Here is a 10941-nt window from a genome sequence, read left to right on the forward strand (position 1 = left end):
TTCTCTTTGTTTGTGTATGCTAGGTAAGATGCCTGCGGTGCACCGCTTTTATGGGCGCTTCTCGAGCTCAGGGCTCACAAACGTCTAATTCCTGGATATTTTTTCAACGCTTTCTTCTCAAGGGAGCAGCCAATATAATAAGCTATGTTCCATCATAATCACATCGTTGCTTGGTTCACAAGTTACTTGTTGGTCACCAGAGATGTCTTGCTTGGTGTGTTACATTTCACTTTAGGTATAAATTGCCTGAATTTTGAATTTGGATCAGTCAATTTCTTGGCCCTTGATTCTGGCTCTGAGATTCTGTTTTTTTTCTGGACTGGTGAACTTTTTGTTTTTATGTGTCCTTCTTTTTTTTTACTTTATTAGTATTTTTTTCTTTTGTAGGTATTTTCGGCATGTTGGGACTGTAAGTAAATGTAGACACACAATACTATGTAATATGTGCAGAAGTCACAGTATTATATGAATGTTGTTTGCACTCCATAAAACTGTGATTTTAGTGTAAAGTTGAGTGTAAGTCTTGGTAAACTTTTTTCCTCATCTTTATTCTTAAAGTGAAATGCCGATGGCACTAATTCATTGGTACTTATACTCCCTCCGTTTTTATTTAGTTCGCGTATTAGCTTTAGTCAAAGTCAAGCTTTGTAAACTTTGACCAATTTTATAAACAAAAATATTAACATATACGATAACAAATCAACATCATTAGATTTATTATTGAATGTACTTTCACATAGTATAAATTTGTTATGGTAAATGTTTATATTATTTTCTATGAACTTGGTCAAACTTTACGAAGTTTGACTTCAGTCAACTCTAATATGCGGAGTAAATAAAAACGGAGGGAGTACAAAATTTTCCATTTATTTTATCTTTCAGAGTTTCTTTAGGTTTTCAATGCTTCGCTTTTGGTTTTCCCTTTATTACTAATTTTCTTTCTTTCTTGGGTTTTATTTGGTTTTCTCTTTGTTTCTTTATTTGGTTCTCACAAATTTTTTTGGTTTTAATTTTTTCAAAACATGTCTTACTATCTCATAAACATTTAAAGTTTTTGTATATAAGGGGATCATTTTTATAAATGTTTAGCATTTTGAAAAAACATGATTAACATTTTTTACAAATATATTTGTTTAAGTATATATTTTTCATAGACGTTCTAAATTTTTGTATACATATAAAAATGTATATACACATTTAACATTTTGAATCTTCATATTTAAGAAATTAAATACATGGTTTTGATGATTTTTTGATTGAACGTTAGACATCTTTCAAGTACACATTTAAAAATTTTCTTTAACGATAAAAAACATATTTATACTATGCGAACATGTTTTACATTGTATCAAATATTTCCTGAAACTTTCGAAAACATATTTTTAAAGCATGTTTTTTTTCAAAAATGTAACATATTTTTTTAATGGTCGGAATCATTTTTTCTGAATTAAAAAATTTACTGTAATTCATCTGTAAAAAATGTCAATTACATTTTTTAAAACAAGTGAACAGTTTTTATATGCCACTAATATTGTTTGCATGCAACAAACTTTTATTAAAGTTACAGCCACAAATAATTTACAACGTGTTAAAAAATTTCAAAAAACTTATTTCACTCTTTTTAATTAGATTATAAATTTGGAAATATAAATATAGAGATTTTTTTAAAAATACTAGAAAAAAGAATGACAAATCAAAGAAAATCGAACCAACGCGCTGGAAACAATTGGGCCGACGTAGCTTGTCAATCACTGTAGGCAAGTGCCTGCTCGGTCTCACGCAAGGTGATAAATTGCCCTGTGCCCTGTGAGAGGTGCCTCCTTAGGCCGCAGACACGGATTAACTGATCTCGAGTTCATATGAGCTCGGGTGAACAGTAAATGCAAAAACTGGAACAAATTTCCAAAAAAATTCTAAAACCATATTATGGAAAATTTTGACAAATATTTTAAATGCTTTCAAAGTATTATCATGGAATGAAATTCGTGGAAGTCATGGCAAAAAATATCAATTTTCCAAAAAATACTTTTTTGGAGCATCATTTTTTTTTGCCATGAGTTCTACGAATTCCATTTCATAATGAAACTTTGCAACCATTGAAAACATTTGTCAAGGTTCATCACAGAAACATTTCAGAATTCTTTAAATTTTTTTAGTTTGTTTGAATTTTACTGTCAACCCGAGCTTAAATGAGCTCAAGCTGAGAAAGACACTTTCGGGCCCCTGTTGCTAGTCATCAAACTACAATCAGACAGACAAATAAGGTCCAGTCCAGACGAGTGAAAAGAGAACGGAAAGAAAACACAATTTGAGCCCAGTACGGCTACACAAATGCAAATGAGGAGAAGGACAACCTGGTACGCAGTTTGACCGGCTCAACTATCGGGAGTGCCTCGAAAAATCGCATGAGATTAGTCAGTAATGTCAGTTGACTTTGACTTGTTTAATTCCTAGTTGACTGAGAGATTAGTCAGGGAGTGCCTCGAAACTCCCCCATGAGTTTATATCATTTTTGCTGCATATATAAATGCATAATAATAGTGGATTAGACTTGGAGGTAATCGATTAAAAAGTACTCCCTTCGTCCTATAAAATACTTATATTAGGACGGAGGGAGTATGTGTCTGTACTTGATCGAATGCTATACAGAGCAAAGGAGATAAGAAGACAACATACATTTTCCACATGGAAAACTTGACAGTGACAAATGGGTTGAATTCAAATGCACAAGAGAATATGGGATGAGTGCACAAACCTTGAGCCTCGTGTAACGTCCCGAGACCGATGCGCCAGGTGTCTCCCAATTATTCGCCGTCGTTGCCATGTCATTCGCTTGCGTGTGCATCTTGTCATTGCATCATGTGCATTGCATCATCATGTTTTCAAAACTTGCATTCGTCAGGGTTCCCCCAGTTCCTTCCATTGTCCGTTCTGAGCCCAGACACACTTGCACGCGCCCGCTGCACGTCCGAAATATTATTTTGTAAGTGGCCGGAAAATGTTCTCGGAATGGGTTGAAAGTTGGCACGCGGTGTTGTTATGTTGTCAGTAGGCCGCCTACCAAGTTTCATCGCATTCGGAGTCCGTTTGACGCTCCAACGGATAACTATAGCAACATTATAGTCGGTCAAATCGTCGAACATTTTCGGTCTCCGGGTCTCTCTCTCTTCTCTTCTCTCAGCTCGAGCCCTTCTGCACAGCCCACAAGTTCCAACCGACCCCTCGTGTGCGTGTCCGAAACTTCCCCGAACCCGACCCTCTCAGTCGTCACCGTTGGATTAGGAACATCCCCAAACGGCTACAAAACATCTCCGTTTTGTTTATTGGGCTACCTAACCTATTCTTCTCGGACCGTCCGATTTTTATCGGAGGGACAAAATAGTCTAACATCTAATCCCCTACCTATATAACCAGACAAAACCCTAAAATCTAGCGATCCTGTCCCATCCAACCACTCATTCCCGAGCCGCCGCCACCCACCAACCTTTCTTTCTCGGGATCCCCTCATTTACCCTGATCCAATCCGCCAGCCCCAGCTTGACCAATCCCTCGTCCCCGATCCCCCCTCACATGGCGGCCTCGCGCCGGAGCTCTTCATCAGCCCCGAAACACCAGAGTCAAGTCGCCGGCCGCTCGAGCTTCGTGCGCCTCTGCCTTGAGGGCCTCCTCATCCCCAACCAGCGTCGCCTCCCGCCTCCAGTCGCCTTCAACCACCTACTTCGTGCGTCCCTGCGCCCGCGAGCGTCCGAGGCCGCAACCTCCTCCTCGTCCATGACCACCTCTCCTCGCCTGACCTACTGGACCCCGCCGCCTCTGCGACAGAGCTCGCCGGAGCAAGCACCACCAGGCGTCCCCGCACCCTACCTCTCTTCTCTCCGGCCTCTTCTCTCTCTTCCCCTTACATCTCTCTCTGTGACTTGCCGTAGCAGGGAGCCGTCGCCGCTTGGAGCTTCCTCAACCTCACCACCGGTCAGATCGGCTCCACCCCGCCGGATCCACGCCCGCCGTCCTCGACCGCATGTCCTAGGCCGCCGCTGCTCTGCTTTCTGTCGGGCAGACGAACGCGCCCTGTTTTCCCTGCCTTGCTCGATCTCCTGGAGGAGAGGACGAGCGTTGTTTCCGTTGACCGCGCCTCCACGCCCAGCGCCCCTTCGCGGCCTGCCTAGCTCCTCTTCGCCAGATCCAGCGGGCCTTGGCCCATGGTGGGTTGCCATGCACCCCTTCTTTTTTTCCTCCTGTTGGGCTAGCCTCGCTGTTTCGGCCCGTGATGATTCCCCACCGGCCCAGTGTGCCTCCTCTCTGGCCCAGCTTCAGTTTCGGCCTGCTAGGCCCAATGTGAGCAGACCCCTCCAGATCCCCTGTTCCTGTTGGGCCAGCAAGTTTCAGCCCAGTGGATGTTTTTTTAGGTTCTGCGATTTTGCTAATTAACCAGGGATTTACAGTTTTGCATATTAACCCTTGCACTTCATGCATATAAAAACTCATCAACCGTGCATCATATTAAAATGTTTTATATATGAAAAATGCTTAGTTTTTCATCTAGTTTCATAATGTGCAACTTTCAACCATGTTTAAAATGTTTAAACTGCTGTTTGCATTAAATTGCTTAAATGCCATGCTAAAATGATTAAATTCATAACTTAATAACCGTAGCTCCAAACTTAATAAACTTTATATGAATTTGGGGTAGAAAGATGTCTAGTTTGACATGGTGTCATTACTTTGCATGTTTAATAACTCTAAAATTGTGTTTAGGGCAGAACAGTACCAAATCTATAATATGCTCATGAGGATTTTTCGGGACTTGCTGCTTGTTGTTCCGGCCTCATTTAAACTTGCCTAGATAGGTAGTTTTCATTTTCTCCACCTCTTGCCATGTTAATCAACATTTAATATTGTTGGGTACATAAACGAGATCGAACTAAATAACTGGAATGTGGTGTTTTGTCAATATGCAACTCGTTGCATATTGAGCTCCACTTAATTTGTAGAATTACTTGTGCACTTTGCCATATTGCCATGCCTCATTAAACCGGACATGCATCATACTTGGTTGTGCATCATGTCATGCTTATGTGGTGGTTGTTTACTATATTTTTGCTTCTTTCCGGTGTTGCTTCTTCGGGTTAGTTCCGATAACGTCGCGTTTGTGAGGATTCGTTCGACTATGTCCGCTTGTCTTCTTCATGCACTCATTCTTCTTCCTTGCGGGATCTCAGGCAAGATGACCATACCCTCGAAATCACTTCTATCTTTGCTTGCTAGTTGTTCGCTCTATTGCTATGTCGCGACACCTACCACTTGCTATATCATGCCTCCCATATTGCCATGTCAAGCCTCTAACCCACCTTTCCTAGCAAACCGTTGTTTGGCTATGTTACCGCTTTGCTCAGCCCCTCTTATAGCGTTGCTAGTTGCAGGTGAAGATGAAGTTTGTTCCATGTTTGGAACATGGATATGTTGGGATATCACAATATCTCTTATTTTAATTAATGCATCTATATACTTGGTAAAGGGTGGAAGGCTTGGCCTTATGCCTGGTGTTTTGTTCCACTCTTGCCACCCTAGTTTCCGTCATACCAGTGTTATGTTCCTTGATTTTGCGTTCCTTACGCGGGTGGGTGTTATGGGAACCCCTTGACAGTTCGCTTTGAATAAAACTCCTCCAGCAAGGCCCAACCTTGGTTTTACATTTGCCTAACAACCTATTACCCTTCCCTTGGGTCGGCCAACCCAAGGGTCATCTTTATTTTAACCCCCCCCGGGCCAGTGCTTCTCTAAGTGTTGGTCCGAACTAAAGCCCCTTGCAGCGCCACCTCGGGGAAACTTGAGGGTTGGTTTTAGTTGTACGGATTGCTCATCCGGTGTGCCCTGAGAACGAGATATGTGCAGCTCCTATCGGGATTTGTCGGCACATTCGGGTGGCTTTGCTGGTCTTGTTTTACCATTGTCGAAATGTCTTGTAACCGGGATTCTGAGACTGATCGGGTCTTCTCGGGAGAAGGAATATCCTTCGTTTACCGTGAGAGCTTGTGATGGGCTAAGTTGGGACACACTTGCAGGGTTTTAAACTTTCGAAAGCCATGCCTGCGGTTATGGGCAGATGGGAATTTGTTAATATCCGGTTGTAGATAACCTGACACTTAACTTAATTAAAATGAATCAATCGTGTGTGTAGCCGTGATGGTCTCTTTCCGGCAGAGTCCGGGAAGTGAACACGGTTTTGGTGTTATGCTTGAACGTAAGTAGTTTCAGGATCACTTCTTGATCACTTCTAGTTCACGACCGTGCTTTGCTTCTCTTCTCGCCCTCGTTTGCGTAAGTTAGCCACCATATATGCTAGTGCTTGCTGCAGCTCCACCTCACTACCTTTTTCCTACCCCATAAGCTTAAATAGTCTTGATCGCGAGGGTGTGAGATTGCTGAGTCCCCGCGACTCACAGATTACTTCCAAAACCAGTTGCAGGTGTCGATGATGCCAGTCCAGGGGATGCGACCGAACTCAAGTGGGAGTTCGATGAGGATTCAGGACGTTATTATGTTTCCTTTCTAGACGATCAGTAGTGGAGCCCAGTTGGGGCGATCGGGGATCCTATGCATTTGGGGTTGACTTTATTTTGGTTCCGTGGATGGACCTTGATTGTATTCTCGATGATGTAATGTTATATTCTTGTAATTGTGTGAAGTGGCGATTGTAAGCCAGCTCTTTATCCCTTTCTTATTCAGTACATGGGATGTGTAAAGATTACCCCTCTTGAGACATGCCTACTACGCGGTTATGCCTCTAAGTCGTGCTCCGACACGTGGGAGATATAGCCGCATCGTGGGTGTTACAAGTTGGTAATCAGAGCCTTCCCCGACTTAGGAGCCCCTGCTTGATCAAATCGCTGGCATTGTTGAGTCTAGAAATAAAATGTTTTGAGTCTTATAGGATTATATATATCGGAGAGTAGGATTCTTTTTACTCCTCGGTCCCTTTGTTGCTCTGGTGAGGCCTCCTGACATAGAGTTTTGACTCTTCTCTTCTCAAATTTCATGAATTGTTTTTAAGGATCACGCGTGTATCTTGGAATTGTTTCGATGGTTTTGTGGCGAGAACATTGTTCTTGGTGCCTCCTGACATTTAGGGGTTGTGGCAATGTCCTGGGGAGTTGAGCTCCGAGGTGTTGTCGTCACAATTTTATCGTTGCAGTTCTGGAATACCTGAGTTGCGCCGACATCGAAAATCTCTTTTATGCAGTTGTTGGTGAGATAACCTCGACGCCACCCAGTACTGGGGCGGGAGTTCGGGAGTATTGCCATAACTTGTATAACGGATGCTTTTCGAAGGTTGAGGTAAACGATTTCCGAAGGTTTCTTGGTTATGTGTTGAAGGATGGATACAACTGGATGTAGGATTTGTTAGTTTTGGGTGAGATATTATGCTTCCCCTGTATCCCCAACACCTGATTGCATAACCATAAAGTTTCGGGAGTTTATAAGTGGGAATTCAAGTAGCTCCTAGAATATCTTTCCAACAGACACATGATACGATATGGGACCTATCATATGTTTGTTTCCGGCTTATTTTGCAAGTCAATCCTTTGTTTTGTTTTGAGTTGTGGTATTCGAGTTGCTTCAAAGTCAAATGTTGATTCCATACCTTTCCTAAGCGATGTTCTCATACTTCTATGTGTATACCAATCCTTCATGATAATCGAGATTGTCATGCCAATTCCTTTTCAACCGGGGTGCTTCTCTTCAAGTGGATCCGATCATTTTCAACATCCGCAAGATCAACTCAAGTCTTCTCAACGTTGTTTGTTTCATCCGTCCCAAATTGCCTTTGTTTTCCCGCCCTCCCACCCTTTTTCTCCGAGGACTCAGTTTTCTTAATCAAGTATCCATCTTATTGATGTAAAGTCTCTCCATTCTTTTTCCGTCAATGTTTTATCTGGTGATTCTCAGGAAGATGCTAACGGAGCTTCAAGTTCATCATTCTTCGTTCTCTTCTTCTTCGGTGGGCTAAATTCAAGCTTTCAGTGTTGATCATTCCTTTCCTTGTTTCAAATGCTTCCCCATGCCGGTGCACCTCATAATCATTCCCCTCTTGCTATTCAATTGTTCCGGAGTGCTGAAGATATCTCAGAAGACTCACGGTTACACTCTGGATCCATTCAAGTTATTTCGAGGTTGTTATCTCATTCAATCCATTTAATTCAACCGGTGCGATCTCTCTTCAAATTCATTCTAAAGGTGTTTCTTTTGAGTGGGCCCTAACCCACAGGTCTTTTCCCAAGATCTTACCTCACTCTTCTAATCTTCCCAGAGTTACTCTCAAATTCTTCTCCAAGTTTGACGTAAGAATGAATTATCATCAGTCATATGTATTTCTCCAAGATCTGTCAAATTCTTTTCATCGTTGGTTCAACCTTTCTATTTTTCATTCGGGAGTGCGTCAACAATTCATGATGGTGTTTCTCGTCGTCATTCTCAGATTTTGAAGACCGAAGAAGAGCTCCTCTTAAATCCTCAACCGTTTTTCCAAAGATGTGTAGTTCAAGCTTGATGCCATCCTCACAATTATTTTCGATTGTGAGATATTATTTTCACCCATCCGGAGCAATTCAAGAGTCTTTTCAGTTTGATTCTCCGTAGGCCATCACCTCAGAAGTATTCATTTCAGCTTTCAGCTCGCATTCTCCAAATCTTACCGGTGGATCGCTCAAGTATTCTCTAGTCAGTTCATGATCTCTTCGTTTCTCTTGTATCTAAATTGCTTCAAGTATCTTCATTCATTTTCTAATTCCTCCCGGTGATTCGTTCTCTTTTCTTCTTTCATTTTTAATTCTTATGGTGGTTCGTTCAAGAGTTCTCTTCCTTGGTTATCATATCAATTCATTCGTTCTTTCAATCCTACCGATGGATCGTTGAAGACCTTCTCAAGTTTGCGCTATGCCTCTCTTAATCCTTTCTACGAGAATAAGTAGTATGCCAAATCCGTTGCTTATCATCAACCTAAATTGGTGAAGGATAATCATAATGTAATTCTTATTCTTGTTTCATCGAGTAAATTCAATTCCTTATTCCGGAGGTTCATCAAAATTCTCGATTTCATTTGTTCATCTTTCTTTTCCGGAGTTCCATATTTTCCGCATTATCTCATCGCGAAGCTACATTTAATCAATGCAAGGATTCATCTTATTCTTTTTCAAGCTTCCTTTCCTTGCGACCTTCTTTTTGTCCATCCGGAGTTATTCGACAGTTTTCTACATGGTGGTTCGTCAAGGATTCTTTTCAATCTTCGATCGTTCTTCAAGATTTCTCTGGGAATTTTGATACGCCAAGCTATACTCTCAAATAAACATGGTGCTCAACACATGTCTTGTTTTGAGGAGTTCAAGCATTCTTCATCTTGCATTCAAAGTGCAATTCTTTCTACCTTATCATTTGAGGTGGTGTTATGTCATTGTTGATGATTTCCCTTCGTGTTTCATGATTCACAAGATGTCTAGAATGACATATTTTAAACCCATCATTTTGAATTCGTTCTTGAGATCCTTTGCAACCAATCAATCTCTTCATTGGAGTTATCTTGAGTGATATTTCACTTAAAGCCTATCTTAAGGATGGTTGCTATTATGGTGCTTATCAATGACCCAAGTTCTTCATTTATCCTCCCAGTGAAATAAGCTTCTCGTCTTCTTTTTGATATCAATCCAATCTTTCGTTAATGGCAGAATTTCATCTCACAATTTTGAGTTGTCTTCCATAAGCCCACATCAAGCTTATCCTTTCGTTGTTGATAATCCAATAACTCCGTTCGGGAATATGTTGTAAGCGTGCTCTCTCAAGATCTGGTTTCCCTCCGTTCATTTCATTCCATTCTTTCTTCTTCCGGAGGCATTGTGTTGTTTCTCTCTCCTCTCATCATCTTGAGTTGTGAGGATCGTGTTATTTTCGTGCTTATCCATTTAACCGGAGTGTTGTGTCCTCTGCTCAAGTTCTTTTTGAAGGAAATATGCCCTAGAGGCAATAATAATGTTATTATTTTATTTCCTTATATCATGATAAATGTTTATTATTCATGCTAGAATTGTATTATCCGGAAACATAATACTTGTGTGAATACATAGACAAACTAAACGTCACTAGTATGCCTCTACTTGACTAGCTCATTAATCAAAGATGGTTATGTTTCCTAACCATAGACATGTGTTGTCATTTGATTAACGGGATCACGTTATTAGGAGAATGATGTGATTGACATGACCCATTCCATTAGCTTAGCACCCGATCGTTTAGTATGTTGCTATTGCTTTCTTCATGACTTATACATGTTCCTATGACTATGAGATTATGCAACTCCCATTTGCCGGAGGAACACTTTGTGTGCTACCAAACGTCACAACGTAACTGGGTGATTATAAAGGAGCTCTATAGGTGTCTCCAAAGGTAAATGTTGGGTTGGCGTATTTCGAGATTAGGATTTGTCACTCTGATTGTCGGAGAGGTATCTCTGGGCCCTCTCGGTAATGCACATCACATAAGCCTTGCAAGCATTGCAACTAATGAGTTAGTTGCGAGATGATGTATTACGAAGCGAGTAAAGAGACTTGCCGGTAACGAGATTGAACTAGGTATTGAGATACCGACGATCGAATCTCGGGCAAGTAACATACCGATGACAAAGGGAACAACGTATGTTGTTATGCGGTCTGACCGATAAAGATCTTCCTAGAATATGTGGGAGCCAATATGAGCATCCAGGTTCCGCTATTGGTTATTGACCGGAGACATGTCTCGGTCATGTCTACATTGTTCTCGAACCCGTAGGGTCCGCACGCTTAAGGTTTCGATGACAGTTATATGAGTTTATGAGTTTTTGATGTACTGAAGTTAGTTCGGAGTCCCGGATGTGATCACGGACATGACGAGGAGTCTCGAAATGGTCGAGACATA

Source organism: Triticum urartu, chromosome 7A, assembly GCF_056163025.1.
Source record: "Triticum urartu cultivar PI428250 chromosome 7A, HENAU_Tu73, whole genome shotgun sequence".
NCBI classification, from domain to species: Eukaryota; Viridiplantae; Streptophyta; class Magnoliopsida; order Poales; family Poaceae; genus Triticum; species Triticum urartu.